This window comes from Podarcis pityusensis, assembly GCF_964106645.2.
Source record: "Podarcis pityusensis genome assembly, chromosome: 11".
NCBI classification, from domain to species: domain Eukaryota; kingdom Metazoa; phylum Chordata; class Lepidosauria; order Squamata; family Lacertidae; genus Podarcis; species Podarcis pityusensis.
This window is the reverse complement of record NC_138036.1, coordinates 28,226,155-28,248,520: the sequence shown is the minus strand read 5'-3', so window position 1 is coordinate 28,248,520 and position 22,366 is coordinate 28,226,155. Positions and strand designations below refer to the sequence as shown.

The window sequence follows — 22,366 nt, the reverse complement described above, 5'->3', positions numbered from 1 at the left end:
TGCAGATGTTTTCAGTGATCTAGCTGGGATATAAGGGTTCAGGCGACCCCTGGGGCTGTCTCTTTTTCCGTCTCACACTATCTCTTAATGTTTTTGGCTGACTGGAATGTGTCCTTGAATGCTGACAATGTCTCTTGCTTTGCTGGATGGAGGACAGAGAGGGGTTTGTGTAGAAAGCAGCCTACCGTATGGAGACAGCATGTATATTAGTTGCTCTTCCCACTCTTCTCTCTGGCCCCACCCACCGCTGGAAGGTTGACCAGAAGGGAATGTGGCCCTTGGACTGAAAAAGTTTCTCCACTCCTGTTCAAGAGGAACCATAATATATTTAAGATGCTTACTGGCTAAGTAATGCTTTGAACTCAATGAAACTTTGGGGATAATGCAGGAATATTATTTGAGACAGTTAATAGGTATTTGAATATAGATTTTCAGCCCTCCCATTTATGTGTGTTCTACTCGTGTGCGGCTGTGTATACGTGTGATGCCAGGGAATAAACAATTCAAATCCAGAAATGGTGGGAGAGAGCTGGAGAGTCCTTGTGGCTCATGAAGAGACCCTCCCAGGAGCCCAAAGAGGGTGGACAAAGCTATGAAGAGAACAGAGGCATCACAGGGCTTTGTTTATGTTGTTCAGCTTCTCCACCTAAAAGCGGATGTGTGGCATAGTGGAGCAGCAGCCTGCATGACTTGCAGCCTCCTGCCAGCCCCAGAGCGTCATTTCTAGTTGTGGATATTTTTGGATACAATATTTTTTGGTATGTATTGAAAAGAGAGTGGCAGAGACAGCGTCTGAAGAGTGTTTAGAGGGCGCTCCCCACTTTACGTGATTTAATTTATGCATGCAGGGCCCCAGAACGTAACCCCACATAAGTGGGGAGTCAACTGTATTTAACGGAACTTGAGACCCTCTATTTGAGACTGCCAGTCAGATAGATCAACAGCCTGGCTGAGTATAAACTAACTAGCTTCATATGTGGGACAGTTGCCTTCCTCTGTATCTTTTGGCTTAGCTCTTTACGTTTAACCATCTGGATTGATTTTTACAATTATTTCTTGCCTGTAGCCTTGTCTGAAGCGCCAGAATATAGCACTAAGATTATATGAGAGTGCCCTTTGCCTTTTTAAAAGGAACTGTCTAATAAGAGATGCTGCTTTTGGACAGAAAGCTTGGTGACTCCTAAGTCCTTTCAAACACTGTGGTCCTGCAGTTATGCGTTTACATCCCCCAAAGTCTGAGGGATTATAAAAGATCAGGAATTTGGATAAACTAAATACAGTAGCTTATTACAGAGGTCATAGTGAAATGGGTCACCATAGTGAAAACATTATGACTTTGATTAAAAGTAGGTGGAAAATGAAGGCTCCATTGAATCTCTATTCAGTTAATTTAAGATTGTGAACCTATAAACATGTTTGTTCCCATAAAAATGAATGAAGCCTGTCTAGGGTTGCAGATTTAGGCAAGGATACTCAGGCTACTTAAAGTGAAATGCTTTTATATGTTGACATATCTTGACCCTAAGACTTGCAAGCCCAGTACAGTGGTACCTCGGGTTAAATACTTAATTTGTTCCGGAAGTCCGTTCTTAACCTGAAACTGTTCTTAACCTGAAGCACCACTTTAGCTGATGGGGCCTCCTGCTGCTGTTGCGCCGCTGGAGCACAATTTCTGTTCTCATCCTGAAGCAAAGTTCTTAACCCGAGGTAATATTTCTGGGTTAGCGGGGTCTGTAACCTGAAGCATGTGTAACCTGAAGCGTATGTAACCCGAGGTACCACTGTAAATAGAAGTATACTGACTGCTTCACCAACCAAGGGTAAGGAACTAATCTGGTGTTTCCAACAGACTTTGATAGCACAGATCTTTAGCTCATAGGTATCAGTTTTGTTGAATTCAACAGGACAAAGCTAATTCTAGGAATTGCTGCTTTATGGCCTTGTCATTCAAATCATTCATTTGCTGCTATGCTCAGTGCAAATTCTGGGTGGCCAAATTGCAAGGCTATTGCCTGGGTCTCTCTTGGATTCATGCCATCAGATACACAAAAAAATCTGGCATTTTTTGACATTGTGATTGGAAGTCACCTGTCTCCACCAGTGGTGTAGGCTCCAGCATAAGAACAAAATGGAAGGAGGGAAAAGGACTGGAAAAGCCAAATAATAGCAAGGGAAGAAAGAAAGAAAGAAAGTCTTAGAGTACTTTGGCTTTTTGAAAGAAAATATAAACAGGTACATTGATTTTGTTTCATATTTCCCCATCTTTTCCCTCCCTCCCCCTTTCCTACTAGTTCTTTGAAGATGATTGCCCTGCTCCACATTAAAAGATGTTATCAGTCCAAAAGAGCAAGTGTGCTCTTACACTAACTAATATCTGCTCAAACGTACCTGACTGCATTGGAAATGTTGCAGTAGATTGGTATAGCAGAGAATAATGAACCGCTGCACCCCATTGAAATGTAATTACACAGCACTCTTGTTCTTAAACCTATAAGGTGAAAGAAAGATGAATAGTGAAAGTAAAAACCGCTGACCCTTCAAAGTTTAATTTACGTTATGCATTCCCTTGCCCTTCTGATAGGTTTTAGAAAGGTCATAATTTAGGGTATTTTGCCGTTGATAAATGATCTGTGTGTTTGTGTTCACACGCACCGATTGATTTGTTATAGCCAAAATATTGTTTTTATAACAACCTGGAGTAGGCAAACAACAGACAAAAGGAAATCCAAGTAGGAGGTGAAGCAAAATTTGATCCTCCTTGGGATGGAGGTGGGAGGCAAGGAGCATCAGAGTCTGGTTTAAAAGGAAGGAGTGGCTTGGTTGAGGTCTGTTAATTTCCTCAGGGCACCTTATACAAGTGTTTGCCCCATGACGAGCATCCAAGCCCTTGGTGCAGTTCCAGCTGATCACATTGGTTTTGTGTTGTCCAATGCCAAAAAATCTTTGCAACTTGGAGAGCTCCCTAGGTGGCAAAGGGTTGTTGGGGCAATTTTCCCGCCTTTCTAGCCTTGGATGAGGCTCCTTGTTTCCGGGCCCAGTTGATGCATTATGCATCAGGGCTGCCTGCAACTGACAGCCCCTCAGCCAGCGTCTACTTGAAAAGCAATGGTGCTAATCAAAGTCGACACATTTGAATGTCCAGACACACACACAGAGAAATTTACTAATCAAAAAGTGTATTTCCTAGGGCTGTCTCCAGAGAAATCCGCAGGAAGAAATTGGAATAATTTATTAGCTTACAAGTTTTCGTTGACAGTTAGCCCAAGGCTATTTATCTCTGTAATAGAGAACGTCTCCAATGTGGCAAAATTGACCAAATCAAACAGCTTTGATCAGAAAATGAATCTGGCAAGGCTGTCTGTCTGCCGGTCCCTGGGGAATGGCGGGAAACAAACAAAAAGATTTAACAAGTGGTCAATAGGAAAGAGAGAGAGAGAGAAAATTTGCAGGCTGCAAAAAGAAGCTTGCAATAGTTCTTGTTCTCTCTCTCTCACTCACTCTCTCTCTCACACACAAATTACTGAAGAAATAAATTATGTGTCTCATCATAATGTTTAACTCTGTAGTTATGCATAATCGCAGTCATGCAGTCCAAACTAAGAAGCGATTCTTGCTTAAAGGGCATGAAGATAAATAGTTCCAGCAAAAGGGTGGGGGACATGCCCTAATTTATCCTTTAAAGGAAAGGAAAGAAAGACACTCTCCTTAGCTGTATGCATCCTTTTATTTTTTACACTATTTGCCCCTGAACCAAAAATTGGATTAGGCATTGGGAGCAACTAAGAGGTTTTTAGTTGTCAGTTTAAATTTGGTGTGTGTGTGTGAAAAGGTTCATTTTTGCTAGTTTGCTGCATGGCCAGAGGTGTTGCCATCCTCCTCCAGTATCCTCTCAAATCAAACATGTCAACTATTTAGCTGCAAATTAATTAGATAGGAATTAATGCTTTGGATAAGCACATTAAAAATCAACACTAAATACTTAGAATTACATAAGCAGCATATCAGGCAATGAACAAGATTGGCTAGAAAAGTAGCATCTTTATGTATTGTGGGTTTTGTGTCTAATGCAAACAGGACAAAAAGTACTTTTCCTATCTTCCTGCTAGCTTGAGACAGCAGTCAGCTCCTGGCAGACAGCATCACCATCATCTATAGATCTTGGTGCAAACTATATTTACTCACTAGGACTACTGTCTGTGGATAGTTATGTCCTAAACTTTTCCACCAGTTTCTCAGCGTACTGCAAGTAATATTGTGCTTTGTGTCATCACACTGGAGTAGCTAGGGTGGTCAGGTGAAGAACAGCACAAGGCTCTTGCACCTTTAATTTTTGCACAGAAGAGGAATTTCAGTAGATTAATTTGTCATACAAGTTACACCTGCTGACTATCTCTCTTACTCACATTAGGAAGCCCTGTCTTTTATTTGGCCATCCCTAGGTATAGTGGGCAATGTCTTCTGTACTGGGATCATATTTTCTGGGGCATTTAAACCATACAGGGTACCCAAAGCAGTTTCTGTGCCAAAACTGGGCCTAAACTCCAATTGAAATGGAATGGATCTAGAACATCAGTTTCCTCCAATATTGCTTGCTTAAGAACCTTGCCCAGGAAGGGCAGATTGGCAACTGGCCAAATGCAGGGAGGGTTTCTTAAGGAATGGTTTTACCACTGCCTTCTTCATGCAGGCAGGGCTGATCCCAGAGCTTTCCAAACTTTTCATGTGGTGACACACTTTTTAGATGTGCATCATTTCATGACACAGTAATTCAGTTTTTCTGAGGTTAAACTAACCCCTTTCTAGCCCCGGAGGAGCGTGGGGAGTGTTTCCGTGACACACCTATACACTGCAGCTGACACACTACGTAATGTGTTGCAACACAGTTTGGAAAGCTCTGGACTACCCCCTCTCGCAGGGAAGCATTAATCACTTCCCTGGCCCAGCCAGCTGTCCCCTTCCTGCTAGTTTTTATCAGCCAAGAGGGACAAGGGTCTAGAGCACAAATGATCGCCCTGACCAATCCAAGCACCTTGCCCATGTCCTTGAGCCTTACTAACAAACTCATCCAACATAACAGGACTAGACAGTGCTCTGGACACCTCGAGATTCATCTGATGTAACAGTGGAGTCAAGATCTCAGTGGTTGCAAGCAATTTTGTCTTCAAAATGCTTTGCATACAAGTCATAATGATAATAATAATAATGTTTTAATTTCCATCTTGCCCATCTGGCTGGGTTTCCCCAGCCACTCTGGGCAGCTTACAACATATTAAAAAACAAAACATCAAACATTAAAAACAAAATGTCACATACAAGCAACAAACCAATAAATCAATAGAAACCAATAATAATGATAACAATTAACAACAACAACAAACAGAGTTAGTGTTGGTTCTACCACATCCATAGATCAAGACTGTTAAAGGCCCTGTACTACCTGTAAAAGCTCTGATGGACAGCATAGTGAGGATGCAATGAAAGCAGCAAAGTATACCTTCTTTGCTGCCTTCACTGCCACTAAGTAGGCTTGATGATGAACCCTCACCAGAGCTCAGTTGTATTTGACTGGGGTTTCCTCCAGTTGCATTCAAGCTGTCTTCCAGCTTGTCTCATTGCCCTAAGTTCTGGAGTATACTGTTGAGTTAAGCGGGCTCCATGAAGCAGGAGAAGGGTGCTCAGGAGCAATAGTGTCAATGGCCCGAGTCATTTGGACGTTCCAGAGGTTGGCCAGGGCTTTGACAGGAGTGCCAGTCATAGCATCCAGACAAATCTCCGAGAGCATTCTGGAAACCCATTGGATCTATCAGCCTCTGAGGGCAGACCATCCTAGTAAGTCCCCTACCTCTGCAGAGGGTAAAGGTGCTGAAAGCCTAAATCTTAACAGGAAGTGATCTGACCATGACAAGAAACTGATGTAAACATCCCCAACTTTCAGATCACTCTCTTCATGCCCAGTTGAGAAAACAAGGTCCAGTGTGTAGATTGCCACATGCATTGGGACAATGACATGTTGGGCCAGCCCCATGGTAGCCATGAAATCTGCCCTGATGTTGAACCAAGTAACAAACCCTGTGACATGGGGGGGGGACCTCAGGTGAATTGAAATAGTTGATCAAGATTGTTAGCTTCAAGGCTTCATTTACCAAGAGCCCAGGAAAGATCATTTATTGATTACTGAGGCTCCAAACATGGCTAGTTCAGTGGAAGAGGTGTGATATGTAGAACTAACCAGACAAAAGGATTAAACATGTGTGTGTGTGTGTGTGTGTGTGTGTGTGTGTGTATAAAATCTTTGATGGTTCTTCTGACTCATTCCTTGTGCAGCTCTAAAAATTAGTAAAGGTAAAGGTAAAGGGACCCCTGACCATTAGGTCCAGTCGTGGCCGACTCTGGGGTTGCGGCGCTCATCTCACTTTATTGGGCGAGGGAGCCAGCGTATAGCTTCCGGGTCATGTGGCCAGCATGACTAAGCCGCTTCTGGCAAACCAGAGCAGTGCACGGAAACACCATTTACCTTCCCACCGGAATGGTACCTATTTATCTACTTGCACTTTGACGTGCTTTTGAACTGCTAGGTTGGCAGGAACAGGGACCGAGCAATGGGAGCTCACCCCGCCGCGGGGATTCGAACTGCTGACCTTCTGATTGGCAAGTTCTAGGCTCTGTGGTTCAACCCACAGCACCACCCACATCCCTCTAAAAATTAGTAGCTAAGACATATTAATTAGTCCATTGATTATTCCAGCTTCTAATAGTTTCCCCAAATTCATTTGCATCCTTCCTCACTATGAAATGTTAGACTAATGAATGAAGCAACACAGATGATATATTCTAATTCAAGCCCAAAGTAATATGCTTCTGTCATCAAGCCATAACTGAAGTATCATTGAAAAAAGAATGTCCTATTGCCACTTGAAAGACCTCTGCATGAGGCTCAGACATCATGACTGTGATGGAAAAGTTCATTTTGCTGGACCAGTTGAATCAACAGGTGTTTCTTTTTCTTCTTCTTTTCTTTCCCTGCCAGCAAATGGTTAATGAACGGCAGCCTCTGATTGGCTGTGGTTTCAGGAGGGAGAGTTTAAAAGGAGAGGATTTGAGGAGAGACAGGGAGTTAGGAATTGGGGGTTGGTTTTGGAGGGTTGGAATTGAGGTTGGAGAGGTTAGGAGATAGGGAGACAGGTTGAGGTATAAAGAGAGAATGGGAGAAAGAGTTGGTTCTGGGTAGAAACATTCACTTTGAGTGTATTGTGAAGGACAGAGTGTGGTGTCATGTAGGAGGAATAGACCAGAATTTTACTGGGAGGCAGACGTTGAGCCTTAGAAGTAGGAGCTGGAAAGGAGCAGCCTACTTGGGACTCAAATCTAGTCTGGAGGGGAGAGATTCTTCTAAGGAAAAGAAGAAACTCCCAAACCGAGTACTGTAAAGGGAGGGGGTGTGGAGAGCCCTTTGGTCTATTACTTAAAGTACCTCAGGAGCAAGAGTGTTAAAGGGGGTGGATAACTGAAAGAAAGTATCGCCATATAAAGGAACCAAACCTATAACTCAAAACCCACAGAGGACGAATAAAGTGAAAATCGCACTGTATTCTTGAAGTAACTTAAGTATAATCCATGTGTGTTATAGACTGTCTTGCCTTAAATAAATCTTTATTGTTTATTTAAAGAAAACTTACTAGTTATCCCCTCACAGAGGTCCCCTCTGCAGGATACTCTGGGCTAGAATTTTAAGAGGAAAGGAAAAGAAACCTTTGGGGAAAGGGTTGTTCAGTAGGGGGGGGCATAATTTATCTGAGTGAGAGCGGGTCCACCGGTGCGAGAAGAAAAAGTGCCGACGCGCCTGTCGCACAAGACTACTCAGAAGGTTTATTTTTTTAAATGTCCTGTTTAAACAAGCTACTAAGAAGATAGCACCATTATTGAAACACTGATAATATTTAGCCTTAGATCTTATTTTCATCAAAAACTGGCCCCGTAGTATTATTACTTATTCAGCATCTGAGTAATGAGTTGGATGAGAACAAATTGACTGTAGCTCCAATCAAACATGAGGGAACAGAGGCTTGTTGGGAAGGGGAAACATTTTGGAGCATGGAATAAATGCTATTTCAGAATCATTTTTGGAGTTGTAGGTTTTTCTTTTACTTAAAATGGCTCATACAGTCAGACGGTTAAGCAGACCCGATGGTATTCATATGTAGGCACCCATAATCCTCAGAACATGACAGCACCCTTTTGTATAATAATCTAAATTGATTCAAGGGCCCGGATCTTGGTAGAGACTACATTTTTGAGTGATTATTATTATTTATTAAATTAATTAAAAAACTTCCTAAAATGTCTTCTGCATCGTATCTGCATTTTTGAACTTTATCACTATTCTTAGCTTGTAATGAAGCAACTTAAAACACAATCTCTGCATGAGATAGAGGAAGGCACTTAGGGCTAATTTCTTTCTGCATCAAGTGGCACAAATTTATGCATATTCATTGGCTCTGTCACCTGATTAAAGAAATGTTAATCAATTGCATGAGGATTAGTCAATCAGTTAATCTGATCTACATACACTTGTGCATCAGTAAAATAATAGCTTTCAGGGGGAAAAGCATGCATCCTGTGTTTTTAGATGATGAATGCACATGTTATAGCAAGGACTATCTCAGGATACTGCAGACCTACATATTTTTGGTGGTAAGATTGCTTTAAAAGTGCACTCATTATATTTCATTCATACATGTACTTTTTAGGGCTGAGTTCAGGGAGGGACGTTCTGGAAGTTGGAAGTATGTGTCTGAATTCAGCACTGATTGGCTGATACCTGTGACTGACTGACTGATTTTATTTATATGCCGCTTTTCTACAACTGGCTGTGCCCAAAGTGACACACAGCAGACATTCAAAACTTCAAAATACAGAGCATTGGAAATACAAATATGTGTATCTTCGACAGCTGGGATACCTCAGCCGGTAGAGCATGAGCCTCTTAATTTCAGAGTTGTGTGTGTGTATGTTTGAGCCCCTTGTTGGGCAAAATATTTCAACACTGCAGGGGGTTGGACTAGATGACCCTCAAGGTCCCTTTCAACTCTAAAATTCTATGGTTCTGTGATTCTCAGAAGTTAGTCCCTGGGACTTACTCTTAGTTTTGGTTGGATCTCTTAGTATGTTTTGGATCGCAGCGTAATTAACGAAATATTGTAGCCCCAGTATTTATGCAAATATCCTGCCAAAGCTCAATTCAGTATTTTTTTTCTTTTTTACAAAAAGCTTTTGAATATAATACCTAGAGCTGTTTAAATGAATGTGGGTAAGTGAGAAGGGGTGAGGCTTAAATGTCCTCCTATGTGCCCTATTGTATGGTAGAAATACTTCAAGTTCTGCTGCTCTTAAACATATATTAACTCTCACACAATTCTGAACAGCAGAGCAAAGTGACTGCTGCTGTCTCTTTAAGACCTTTGATCATTAGCCTTGCAATGACACCTAACTAACTAGAATCACTGCTTGAAAATTCACTCATGAATCATGACTTCAGCTAGACTCCAAGACCTTAGGTCTCCTTTGACCTTAAACACTTTCCTCAATGCCATTAAATAAATTAAATGTTTAAATTACTTATATTAGCTTTAATTATATAATTATAGAGTCAATGAGAAATAAATCTGGAAAGGAGAGACTTTAATTTAAAGAACTAGCTTTAACTTTGAAGTGGATGAATGCTCTAGTAGAAAGAGTTGAAACAGCAGCTTGCTGATTTTTAGATTGGGTAGCAGACAAAGCTTACTTGAAATACCGTAACACATGATGACCATGTAAATCAGACTGCTGTCCAATTTGGTTTGTAGTAAACTCATTATTTGTAGAGAAGAGCCCAGGATGGTCTGACAGCTTTCCTGCTATATGGTAGTTGTGTTAAAAGTCAAGATGCTTCTCTGGGCTGGAAGCGGAGGGAGACTGGTGAGAGTGCCTGCCTGCCTGCCCATCTTGGAGGAAACATCCCACTGCCTGCTGGCCTGGGTTGGAGCGGGCGTGAAGATGCCAGTGGTGGTGATGGTGGCGGCAAGTGGCGCCCTCGGCTACCAGAAGCTGCTGGAGCAGTGCCAGACTCAGGAGCCGGAGGCCCCGGAGGAATAGCAACACCACCTGTTTATCCTAGCTTGATACTTTTTACATAATGACATGAACAATGCACAGTATTTGTGGAAAAGTCAAAATGCTTAACTATGAGCCACCTTGAAAGCCTCTGATATGGCACATACAATGTAAAGAACACAGAGACATATAACAACTAAATATAATGGCTATCAAGTATGTATCCTGCCTTCCCCAAGCTGGTGACCTCTAGATAATATTGGACTACAACTCCCACCATCCCAGATTATTGGCTGTGGTAACTGGGGCTGATAGAAGTTGTAATCCAGTGGTGTCCAAACTTTTTTCAAAGAGGGCCAACCAAAGTTGTTGAGGATTGGAGTTGCTGAGCTTTTTTTAGGATTTTACCCCAGAAAATAAACTGCCACAGGGGCCCAATCAAACCAACCAGTAGGCCAGATTGTGATTTGCCAACAACATCTGGGGGGCACTAGGTTGGGAAGGAATTATAATCAAAGATGGGCAAAAGAATGTGACATGTTTTTATTTAATTCATTCTCAGCCTGCCTGGCAATTCACTATGAAATTTAATTTAGATATGAAATTGAGTTGCTATGTGTACTCATAGCTGAACTGGAATATTACTGGGGAAGTTGATTTGATAAATGAGGATTTTTAAAACTGCATGTTTAAAATTCGTATGAATATAATAGGGTATTTTCCCCTGGAACAGTAGGTGCATATGTAATGCCCTATATAACTGCATTGCCTTACATGCCTCACCTCCAAATCACCTGCTTTTATAATTGTAGAGATAAGCATACAATTAGCATTGGGGGGGGGGGAGTTGTGGCAGGGAGGCCAAGTCATTTAACTTCTCCTGTACTATTGAAACCATTTGCAGGCTCTTGGATGAAGGGTCAAGAACACAACAGCCAAAGATAGTAATGTAAAAGTGTTAATAATTCATTCAAAATCCATAAAGAAACAAAAGGCACTATAAAGAGTTGAAATCAGGTCCAGACCATCTCATTGCAGGGCAGCCCAAACTTCAGGTTCAGACCATCTCATCATAGGGTAGCCCAGAATCAGTTTCATCCAGATTTTTAATGAACAGTTGATTTTGGTTGGTGTGCAAGTTCAACTTCACTGCCATTTAAATATTAATAACAATGTTTACAGTTTTTTCATCAACCTCAAAGAGCATTCCCTGAATGCATAGTTTAGCATTAATCTGCCCAAGAGGATGCCACCAGAAGCAGCATCCCTGTGGCAAGTTCATCACTCACACTTCAGTTGTAACATATGGCAAGTCATAGCACACAGATTACCTCTGTCACTCTAAGAGTTTTCAGGCCACCACTACACATTCCTGGTGACAGCTGTGTGGAGATTCTCTATGCGATTGTGGCCGTTCATATGGTAGCAACTTTGGAATGTTACAGCTGGAGAGCTTTTCACAGATATGCTGTTCTCATTTTGTGCCGAAGTAATTTGAAATAAAGTGCCCATTACAGTTATTTTTCCATGTAAAATTTAGTAATCTTTTGTTAGAATGTTGAACAGGTCACACTGACATTTCAAATGTTACTTGTATAAGTGGGACTATGAAAAGATATATACCCCGCATTCTCTTTCCGAAAATATAGCATGTGCCTTAGGAAAGCACACACTAAATGCAGCATGCACTAAATGCAAACTAAGTGGCATAGGTCAATGGGAGAAGACAAAATAGTGGAGGAGTAAAGGAATTAGACCAAACAAGGATATTTAATGTACCGTATTCCCTCCAGAATAGCCTGCAATGTTAGAGAGGTTCATTGTGTGAGTTAAAGTCACTCTAGGGCAGTTCTAACTTGCATGACTAATATTTACTTAGCTGATCACCAAAGGTCTCACTGATCTTGGCAGCATTACAAGGCTTGTATTTTCCACACAGATGAACTGTTCTTGAACAATTTCTCCAATGAATTAGGCACAAATGTGCTTTACTTCAGCATCAGACATGCATGGCCATTCATTCTGCCAACCTTATTTCTCAAACAAATATGCTTATTCTGGCAAATACAGGCAAAGTTTGCTTTTGTATTTTTGTCCAGTAATTTCCTTAGGCAACGAACAAAAACATAAATATGTCATATTGTGATGGTTCCAAGAGTTAATGCAAACAAATAGCACTTTTGCTAAAAGTGCATTATTATGCAGTGAAGAACTGAAATGTAAATAATACATAATATATAAATATTTCAAATGAACATAGCAGGAACATAACTATGGAACAGAAAGCGGAGGTGTCTCTTTGAATTCAAGCTGTGGGAGTTTGCCTCACTTTCTCTTCCTGAAATTCATTTCTTACCTACACCCTCCATTCAATTCATATGGCAATGTAACTATTTGTATTAATGTTGTATTGTGCAACAAAATCTGTCTTCACAACTGCCAAAAGGCACATTTGGTCACCTTGTGGGAGATAATCAAACAGTCCACATTATGATTAATACAATTAGAGAAATATAATACAGAAATGTTGGGTGCTCTTGGTAGCAGAAGGAGGAATTCCATAAAAATAGAAATAAGAATAAGAAATAGTTCTAGAGTCAGAATATTTTTCTGCTCAATGATAATGCCTTAGATTCAGACTTTGCTTCCTTAGGCAAGAGTACCCTCTAAGTTCAGCTTGGGGAACACTCCTCCCAATAGAGGGGAGGAAGGCATCTTTTATTCATTCCCCACACTAAATCCTCTGGGGCATTGTGTGAGCTGGATGTTGGAGGAGGAAGGGAGAATAGGCAAGAGTTGCCTCCCTTCCCACAGTAGGACCCCTCTGCTTGATCAAAAGCTTTCCATGGATGGAAAAAGCCTTTCTGTTCATGGAAGGTGAAGTCTGGATCCAACCTAGAGTTTTTCTTCTGCCATGTTTATAAATGCTGCACCTCAATCATACTCCCTTAGCATTTTCCTAAACTAAAAAGCCCCAAACATTGTAACCTTTCTTCATAGGGGAGTTGCTCTAACCTCTTAATCTTTTTTGCTGTCCTTTTCTGAACCCTCTCCAGCTCTATTGTAATGTATTCCCATAGTTATTTAAAATTACCTCCCTCAGTCTTTTCTCAGTCTAAATTTCTCATTCAGTTTTCCCTTCCTTATTTATGGATCTGCCTAAGTTCTCCTGTCTACACCAGAAAACAGTCTAATGGCTAGTTTGTATGTTTCCTTTAAGAAGAAATCTGTTGTGACTATCCACTCTACTGGAACTCTGGAGCAGATGGTGGAATCCACAGTCACCCAGGGCATACAGAAAGAAGCCTGTCAGAGTTAGGTCTTTTTCTGCATGCCCAGAGTCCTTCTTTGAACTTCCCAATTTTGGCACCAGTAAGTATCAGTTTGGTGCTGGATGTGGGCCTAGGAGATCTTGGATTAAATCCCAGATTTTGTATTTCAGCCTCAGAAGCTATCTCTAAAAATATGAACAGTAGGATTCTATGAACAGACAGAGATTGAGGCATTTTTCTAACAGACAAATGCTTCATAATGTATTAAAGAATGACACCAAATAATAGCAGTACCAATGCCAAGTTGATGGGCTGCATATCTATGTCCCAAAATAGGCCTTGCCAAAGGGTCTGTGTGGAAAATTAAGAATAGTCAAGAAAGGTCAAGCTACCACCCTAATGTCCAAGAGAAGTCTTTTACAGGCATTAGCCTGTATCTGTAAAACTGCCGACTAGCCTGCAGCATCTCTGGTTCCTTTCATAAAGAGGATGTTCTGCAAAGACAGGGAGGAGTTTTATAAACTACAAAATGGTTGGTTGCTCACCAGATTACTTTTTTCTTCCCTCATCTCCTCTGTTTGCCTTTGAAATGTACAATAAAGTGTTTGATTTATAGAACATCCACGAGAGAATGGGACAGTTAATCTAAGTGGTCAGCAAAGACAGAGCAGGAATAAAGATGTTAAACTAAAGGAAAGAACATGTAGATTTCCTTACACCAGGAAACTTTAACGGTTAGGAAATGTATAAAGAATGGCGAAACAAGCTTTCAAAGGGCAGGAAACTTGAGAAATGGTCGTGTTTTGGGATCAGTTCCAAAGACTGTTTGCCTGGGTGCAGTCAACACAAGTTCATATTTTCAGTGGATTTGCATGTCAGAATGGCTGTATAAATAGTTCAACCTATTCCAGACAACTCATTTGTCTTTATTCAACCCTCTTTTTGAGGTTTTTACATGACAGAGTATTTAGCAATTTGGAACATTCACAAAATTCATTTCAGTACATGCAAATACGCAAAAAACTTTGGGTGTTTACTTTTCCATAGTAGTACATAACTCATAAAGTTCTTTCACAAAATCCGATATCTCTAAATCTACAGAAGGGAGATGATCAACCAATTCAAGACCAATAATAATAAGATACACTACAAAGCTGAATGAGTTCATTTGGGTACCTTTGGCAAAGAACCTGTTCATTACTGTCACTAATGTATGTTGGAAGACATCTGATATGAAGTTCATAATTGAAATGTTATGAACACTTCAACATATGGATCTTTCACATCCACTTAATTGCCAGTTTAGTAATAATTTTATGTAATGAGGAATTATTAATAATACGTGAAAAACTAAATTGACGTAATCACTAAAAAACCATAATATGACACTTGCAGTATAAAGGATGTTATAATTCCAGGTGTTTTATGCTTTCCTCCCCATAAAAATGTATGCCTGCATAACATTAAAATTCTTACATAGAATTGTTAGCTACTAATTCTCTTAATCCGTAACAGAGAGAGAGAGATTTGTTCAGTGTCAAAGTATTTTCTTTGTATGTAGTTATGCCTCAGAATATGAATAATATTATCACCTTAGAAGGGTGAGGAGCACTGGCGGAGGAAGAGGAGTGCGGGGGGAGTGCACCACCCCCGGCAGCGCAATCCCGGTGTGGTGCCATTGCGGCTCCCCCCCCGCCCGTGCTGGGTGCCATGCCCCCGCAGGCGGCATGCCCAGCCCCCTGGCGGCGTGCCAGCCCCACCCCCACCTGCTCTCTGCCCCCCAGTGCCAGAGCATGAAGCTCTGCCACTGGTGAGGCGGTGAAAGTTAGGGAAGATGTGAGATCAGAAGAAGCTTGACTTGGCAGGTAGATTGTCGTGCAGTGCAGAGCATATGGGGAACTTACAGGAAGTCTGAACTTCTGAATATAGACAGGCTTTTTAATGGCATTATAAAAGCATTTCAATATACCAGAAATCCTATTTGAACTCAATTTCTGCAGCCAGTTTCTCTGAATATTGTAAAATGGAGTACCATCTCTTATAGTAAGAAATACACATTATTTTCCTCAACTGACGGGTGGGGGTGTGAAGAATCCCATGTTTTAGGAAGGGACTATTAAGATGTGACCTTGGATCTCTAGTACACAAATCTAGTACACAAATCCAATGATTGACCATTGGTATCAATCTGATGTTTAATATTGTACTTGGACCTTGTATTGTTATATTAAAGAGTATGTACCTTTTGGGATTTCTAACTTCGGGTGCACTATGGAATAATATTGCATGCTGTGTGGGGAATGGTTGTGTGTGCCCCCATTATCATGAGTTCATTGGGTTGTAGTTAACTAATCTTTACTCAGAGTAGTTCCATTAAAATTAATAGACCAAAGTTAGTCATGGCCATTTGTTTCAGTGAGTCTACTCTGAGTAAAAGGTAGCTGAATACAACTCTAAGTGTCTTCCATTTGTGGATGCCATGTGAGAGTTGTCACTGGTACAACCTCTGACTCATAGGCTTTGGCAGTGTGTTTAAGGATGCTTGAGGAATGTCTGCCATTTCCCTACCATTTTGGAATTTTCCTAGTTACATTCCCTGCCCCCTGGCTGTGCTGGTATAGGATATGGTAACTCTTCCATTTATGTATCTCTACCCCCAGTGTAATTAGGGTATGAGCTTGTTATGATAAGGCAGGGCCACCTTAAGACATTTTGCTGTCTGACAAGATGGACAAGATGGCACCCACCCCCCGGGCACATACAGAAGCCAACTGGACTGGTAGTTTAATCTTACTCCAGTACTGCTGAAAGGACACTGTCTTCCACTATAGTTGAGGGCAGCAGGCTGTTGTAGGGGCCATCTGACACAGCTCTGGCCACTCCCTGCATCTCAGCATCTGTTGCCCAAGGCAGCTACCTCACTCTGCCTCATTGTAGGCCTGGAGCTGTGATTAGATAACACAATCAGTAAAAGGAAGTAACAGCAGAAGACATTAAAATGTAAAAAAGAACCAAAAACCAAAACAAAAAGCCACCTTACCGAAGGCCCTCTAACTGTTTGCCTACTTAGGAAGTCTCCAATGTTTTGGCATTATCACTGATTTTTGTAGACATCTGCTCATTTGTTTTCAAGTGGTGTTAGAGCAGCAGAGAGTGCTGCTGACCAGTTTGAGGCCAAGCCCCATCTGAGCTGCTTAATGTGACTAGTGACTAGCTATCTCATTATCAACTCACAAGGCACATGGCCGTTTTGTGCCTTCATACCATGACAACTCTGTCTTCTTTGTCTAAGGCTTTTGAGCTTTCAAAAGTGCTCACTCTCATGGATCAAAGTTTAAGAGCTGTTCCACAGGTGTGTTCTATGGTGCATTACCTTGCTAGGCTTTGTGGTTAGGTGAAAAACAAAGGTTTTTTTCTTTTTAAGATTGCTGCCTGTGAAGGAGAGTGTTTGTTTAGTGGGGTGAAGAGATATGGGATTAAGCCACTATCTTTCCTATTGACAAGCCACCCACCCACCACACTTTAGCTTTAGGAAGGTGGCTGCTTCACATTCCTTCACCATTCCCTAGGGATGATGAGGGATATCTTCTAAAATTTGAGCAGTCTATTTAATGGCTGGCTCACATGTTCAAAGTGACTTCCATGTGATGCAGCCTGAACTTAATTAAGGATCATGTGCCCATGATGACATTGGTTACTGGAGAACATGTGAATTGACACAATCATGAATTCAGTTGCAGTTATTAAGCAGATATATCTACAATTGTGGCAACACTTTTTGAAACCAGTATACTTGTGGGAATCACTGCCAGCTCACTGCAGCTGTAGTGATGGACAGTACACCCCTAGAGGCAGTTGGGGTTCACATCATGGAGTCAGTTTTGACAGCATGGATGAGGATAAAGAAATACATCCATAGTTCCTATATGAGGCCATTCATACCAGGCTGTCAATCTGAAATTCTAACCCGTTAAAAATGTCTGCACTGTAAACTAAACAGTTCTAAGGTTCATGTTTAGCTTTACACCGCTGCAGTTAAAGCAGTATCACAGCAAGTAGAAGGGAGCTCTCTAGCTCCATTGCACTTGACAGAGAGAACAGTATTGTGTCAGTACAATAATCTTGAGACTCCTCCAGTGATGAGGGGCCTCCATTGTGTCCTCAGCTGTATTGAGCCATGGACTGGGGAGTGATACAGTGGTGCCTCGCAAGACGAAATTAATCCGTTCTGCGAGTCTCTTCGTCTTGTGGTTTTTTCGTCTTGCGAAGCACGGCTATTAGCGGCTTAGCGGCTATTAACGGCTTAGCGGCTTTAAGAGAAAGGAAACAAACTCTCAAGAATTCGCAAGACTTGCGAAGCAAGCCCATAGGGAAATTCGTCTTGCGGAACGACTCAAAAAACGGAAAACCCTTTCGTCTAGCGAGTTTTTCGTCTTGCGAGGCATTCATGTTGCGGGGCACCACTGTATGTACTTTTGTTGTTGGAAGCAAAAGTCATGCTGCCAGGGTGGGATTTTGGGGTGGAAATTCAGGGCACCTCTCAGCAGAGAGAGCAGAAGGGTCTGCAAGTGCAGCAGGGCTGGTTTCCCACATTTGGAAGTTGGTGAACTAACACACAACATATTCTAAAATGTTTCATTAACCCAGTAAGTCTAAAGTCTTAGATTACCAAACTAGGCAGCTCAAAGGATGAGTCATGTGTTTCTCAGTGCTAAAATCTCAGTACCCTGTTTGCCACTTTTTCAGCATAGATGTTCTTTTGGATACAACTGTAGGAATTTACTATACAGTGGTGCCCCGCAAGACGAATGCCTCGCAAGACGGAAAACCCGCTAGACGAAAGGGTTTTCCGTTTTGGAGGTGCTTCGCAAAACGAATTTCCTATGTGCTTGCTTCGCAAGACAAAAATGTCTTGCGAGTTCCTGCAGGTTTTTTTTCCTTTTTCCCTTTTCCCCAAGCCGCTAAACCGCTTATCAGCTGATGGCTAAGCCGCTTATCAGCTGATCGTTAAACCGCTTATCAGCTTATCGTTAAGCCGCTTATCAGCTGATCCTTAAGCCGCTTATCAGCTTATCGTTAAGCCGCTTAACAGCTGATCCACTAAGCCTGCTAAGCCGCTAATACTGTAGCACTAATCCGCTAAACTGCTAATGGGCTTGCTTCGCAAGACGAAAAAACCCGCAAGACGAAGAGACTCGCGGAACGGATTCTTTTCGTCTTGCGAGGCACCACTGTACATTAATACTTGTTTATCTTTTGCAGTAATTGTATAGAATGCCTTTGTGCTACAGATCTGGTCTTTGCTTTAACCAGTTTAATATACAAATGGAAATTGAGAATGAATATTAAAGGCTCTGATGTCATATGTTTGTATTATTTTAAAAATGTGAAAAATAAAACACTGAATATGCTCTTTCAGAAGGTCTTTAGCACCATAACTTATTTTTGTCTGAAACATGCTAAACAGCAAGAATAATAGTAGGGGAAAACATTTATTTTATGTGTGATGGCTGGCAAGAGAGAAATTCATTTATCTTCATTTTTATATTTTAAAATCCACATAATTTAGTTCACACTGGAGCACTAAGCTGAATGTTAATAATTTTTCTTTGTCTTCTGCATTAAATTATAGACAGATTGCACCCCCGCCCAATTATTCTCTTGTTTTTAATTCTAAGCCAAACTCTGGCAATTCAGGTACACAGAATCCTTTCCAGCATATGATGTAATACCAGTCTTGCTTTGCAGATAAGTAATATTTTTCATGGAGAAGTGTTCCCTGAGGCTAAGATCTCCACTGAAAGCCCAAACTAGTAAAGTGTCTAGAAAGGAGGTTCTCAAACTGTGTTCCATGGATCACTAGTCACCTGTGAGCTGTATTCAGGTGATCTATGGAAAGGTTGTACAACTGCTAAGAATATCTGTACTTGATTAATTTCTCTCTCTCATAATGGAGAATGACTTCACATAACTTTGCTTAAAAAGGAGTATATTCATTGCATTAGAAAGGCGAGGTTGTGAGTTATGAGTTAAATACAGTACAGTGGTACCTCAGGTTACATACGCTTCAGGTTACAGACTCCACTAACCCAGAAATAGTGTTTCAGGTTAAGAACTTTGCTTCAGGATGAGAACAGAAATTGTGTTCCGGCGGCGCAGCAGCAGCGGGAGGCCCCATTAGCTAAAGTGGTGCTTCAGGTTAAGAACAATTTCAGGTTAACAAAGGACCTCCAGAACGAATTAAGTACTTAACCTGAGGTACCACTGTAGTGCTTTGAATTGCAGAAGGAAAAAAAGGATAGTGGTCTGCTGAGACTAACAGTTTCAAGTGGTCCATTAAAAAATGGTTTGAGGAACACTGGACTAGAGAATCTATTTGAATGTGAGAAACCGAGGTACAAATCCTGGCTGAGTTCTGAAGTTCACAGGATCTTACAGAGCTGTGGAGAAGCTATACAGACTAGACTGGGGTAGACTCTAGAGAGAGGGGGCATGGATTTGTTGAGATTCTAGTTTCTCCTAGTTGACTCTACAAATTTAGGTGCAATGAAAGTGACCCTAATCTGAAATAGGCATTGAATGAGACCCATTATTGTTTTGATTTATTTCACTTTTGGAGAATTTGCTTTTCTTAAAAAAAGTAGCCATTGGCCTTTGAATAAAAATACTTGGCAATATTTCTTTGCAGTTCTCTTGTCAGGATGCATTTAAAGGTATCCTGCATGTTTTAGACCTTACAGCTATAACTTTCACTGTTTGTCTAACTTGGAATGAAAAAGCCTCTGTGACTAGGAAAGTGTCACAACTGCAGTAAAATAACTACATGCATCAGTTAGAAATTCAGAATAGATATAAAGTGTGTATATTGTGTGTTTGGAATTCTGGTTTTCAGATTTTGCTTTTGATATCTATTTATAAACCCCATCTACTGCTATTTGTACAATGACTGTTCCTGCTTAGAATTATATTAAGTACTGTGCATTAATCAAAAGGAAATAATGGCTGAACTAACTCAAAAACAAAATGTAGTGGAAATCTATAAAAATTGTACAAGTGTTTACTTCAAGAACAATGAAGGGGTGTAGCTCGGTGGTAGAGCATGTGCTTAACATATAAAAGGTCCTAGGTAAGTCTGGAAAAGACTCCTTCCTGAAACCCTGGAGAACCACTGCCTGTCTGTACTCCTTTGAATTGGTATGTCAGCTTCCCATGTTCCTAATGATGAAGCTGTTGAATAGAAGTGATTCTAATAAGATATTTTTGGAGCAAAATATTACTTCTACACACAGCACAAACATGTTCCTTGCAGACATGCTTGATTCAAAGTAAATGAATCAATACCTGAATATTTACATTAAGTTTTAAAAATAATGATGACTGCATGTGTTTTCATGGAAAGATACCATATTTGGCACATTGCGAAGAAACAGCATACACAAAGTTATTATGTGAAAAAATAGCATACACAACGGGCTTACAGATCATTTTTGAATGTCTCAGAGGAAGTTTGCTTTAATTTCCCACAAAATAAGGACAGGCAGATGAATGGACAGAAGAATTAATGTCTATAAGTATGGTGACAAATACATTTAACACTTAGAGATACACAGTGATGTAATTGTAAGTCTCAGAGCTATCAAAAGATGAATACATTTTCCAAGATAGCATGAGCACTGAGAAGTGAACTGGTACATATTTTAATATAATTCCATAGTGGTAGCCTGACCATGTTAATCTGCTGCAACAAAAGCATACACAAAAAAATTAGTCCCATGGCACCTGAGCCCTCAAGATGATTTACACCAGCATGTCATGGTTAGGTGAACATGGAGGAAGTTTTGGAGATGTTGTACTTTGTGATACCTATAATGAGTCAAATGTTTACTCACTGAATATAAGGGAAGTGGTTTTTTTATTATAATCCTTAAAACTACAGCATGAGCGTGTGTACATGAGAGTATGCAGTTATTCTGAGGTGATAAAAAATAAAATTAAGCAAGCACACTCTTGTTACTCTTTACCTAATTCATAGAATCAGTTAAGAGAATAAACTCTTGCTTTTTAGTTCTCTTTTAACAAAATGATTTAGTCACAGCTTCATATGCGTCCAACTATGTTTTGAATCTTTCAGTTCTTCACTTCATGATAATAAAAATAAAAATAATAAATAATAATTTTATTGTTTATACTCTGTAGAATAAAGCATCAAACATTAAAAACTTCCCGATACAGAGCTGCCTTCAGATGTCTTCTAAAAGTTGTGTAGTTTTTTATCCCCATAACATCTGAAGGAAGGGCATTCCTCAGGGAGGGTTCCCTATAACTTCGCTTCTCACACTGAGGGAACCAGCAGAACACCCTCAGAGGAGGACCTCAGTGTCCAGCTTGAATGATGAGGTGGTGATGCTCCTTCAGGTATACTGGGTTGAGGCCGTTTAGGGCTTTAAAGGTCAGCACTAACACTTTGAATTGTGATTGGAAACGTATTGGGAGCCAGTGAAGATCCTTTAGGACCAGTGTTATATGGTCCTGGTGGCCATTCCCAGTCACTAGTCAGCTGCTGCATTCTGGATTAGTTGTAGTTTCTGAGTCACCATCAAAGGGAGCCTCACATAGAGCGTGTTGTAGTAGTCCAAGCGGGAGATAACCAAAGCATGTACCACTTTGGCGGGACAGTCTGTGGGCAGGTAGCATCTCAGCTGGTGTACCAGATGGAGCTTGTAGACAGCTGCCTTGGACACAGAACTGACCTGTGCCTCCATGGACAGCTGTGTGACTCCTAGGCTGCATACCTGGTCCTTCAGGGGCACAGTTAACCCATTCAGGACCAGGGAATCAACACTTTGGGATTTCGTGCTTCGCAAGACAAAAAATTCGCTAGACGAAAAAACTCGCGGAACGAATTAATTTCGTCTTGCGAGGCACCACTGTACTTGTTTTCTCCTGCTCTAGAGGGTAGGACTCAAACCAGTGACTTCAAGTTACAAGAAAGGAGATTCTGA

General features: G+C 41.0%; 2 long non-coding RNA genes across 10 annotated transcripts in view; one reads left to right on the top strand and one right to left on the bottom strand.

Moving 5' to 3' along the window:
• Window positions 1-11,484, bottom strand: part of LOC308458506 — a 42,474-nt gene extending 30,990 nt beyond the window's left edge. For both annotated transcript variants that reach the window (XR_013977495.1, XR_013977496.1), the window contains exons 1-2: window positions 11,424-11,484; window positions 2,389-2,488 (exon numbers count right to left, since the gene is read on the bottom strand). This is a non-coding gene — a long non-coding RNA (uncharacterized lncRNA). The remainder of the gene's footprint in view (window positions 1-2,388; window positions 2,489-11,423) is intronic.
• Window positions 1-22,366, top strand: part of LOC308458350 — a 156,579-nt gene that overhangs the window by 24,960 nt on the left and 109,253 nt on the right. The window lies entirely within an intron of this gene.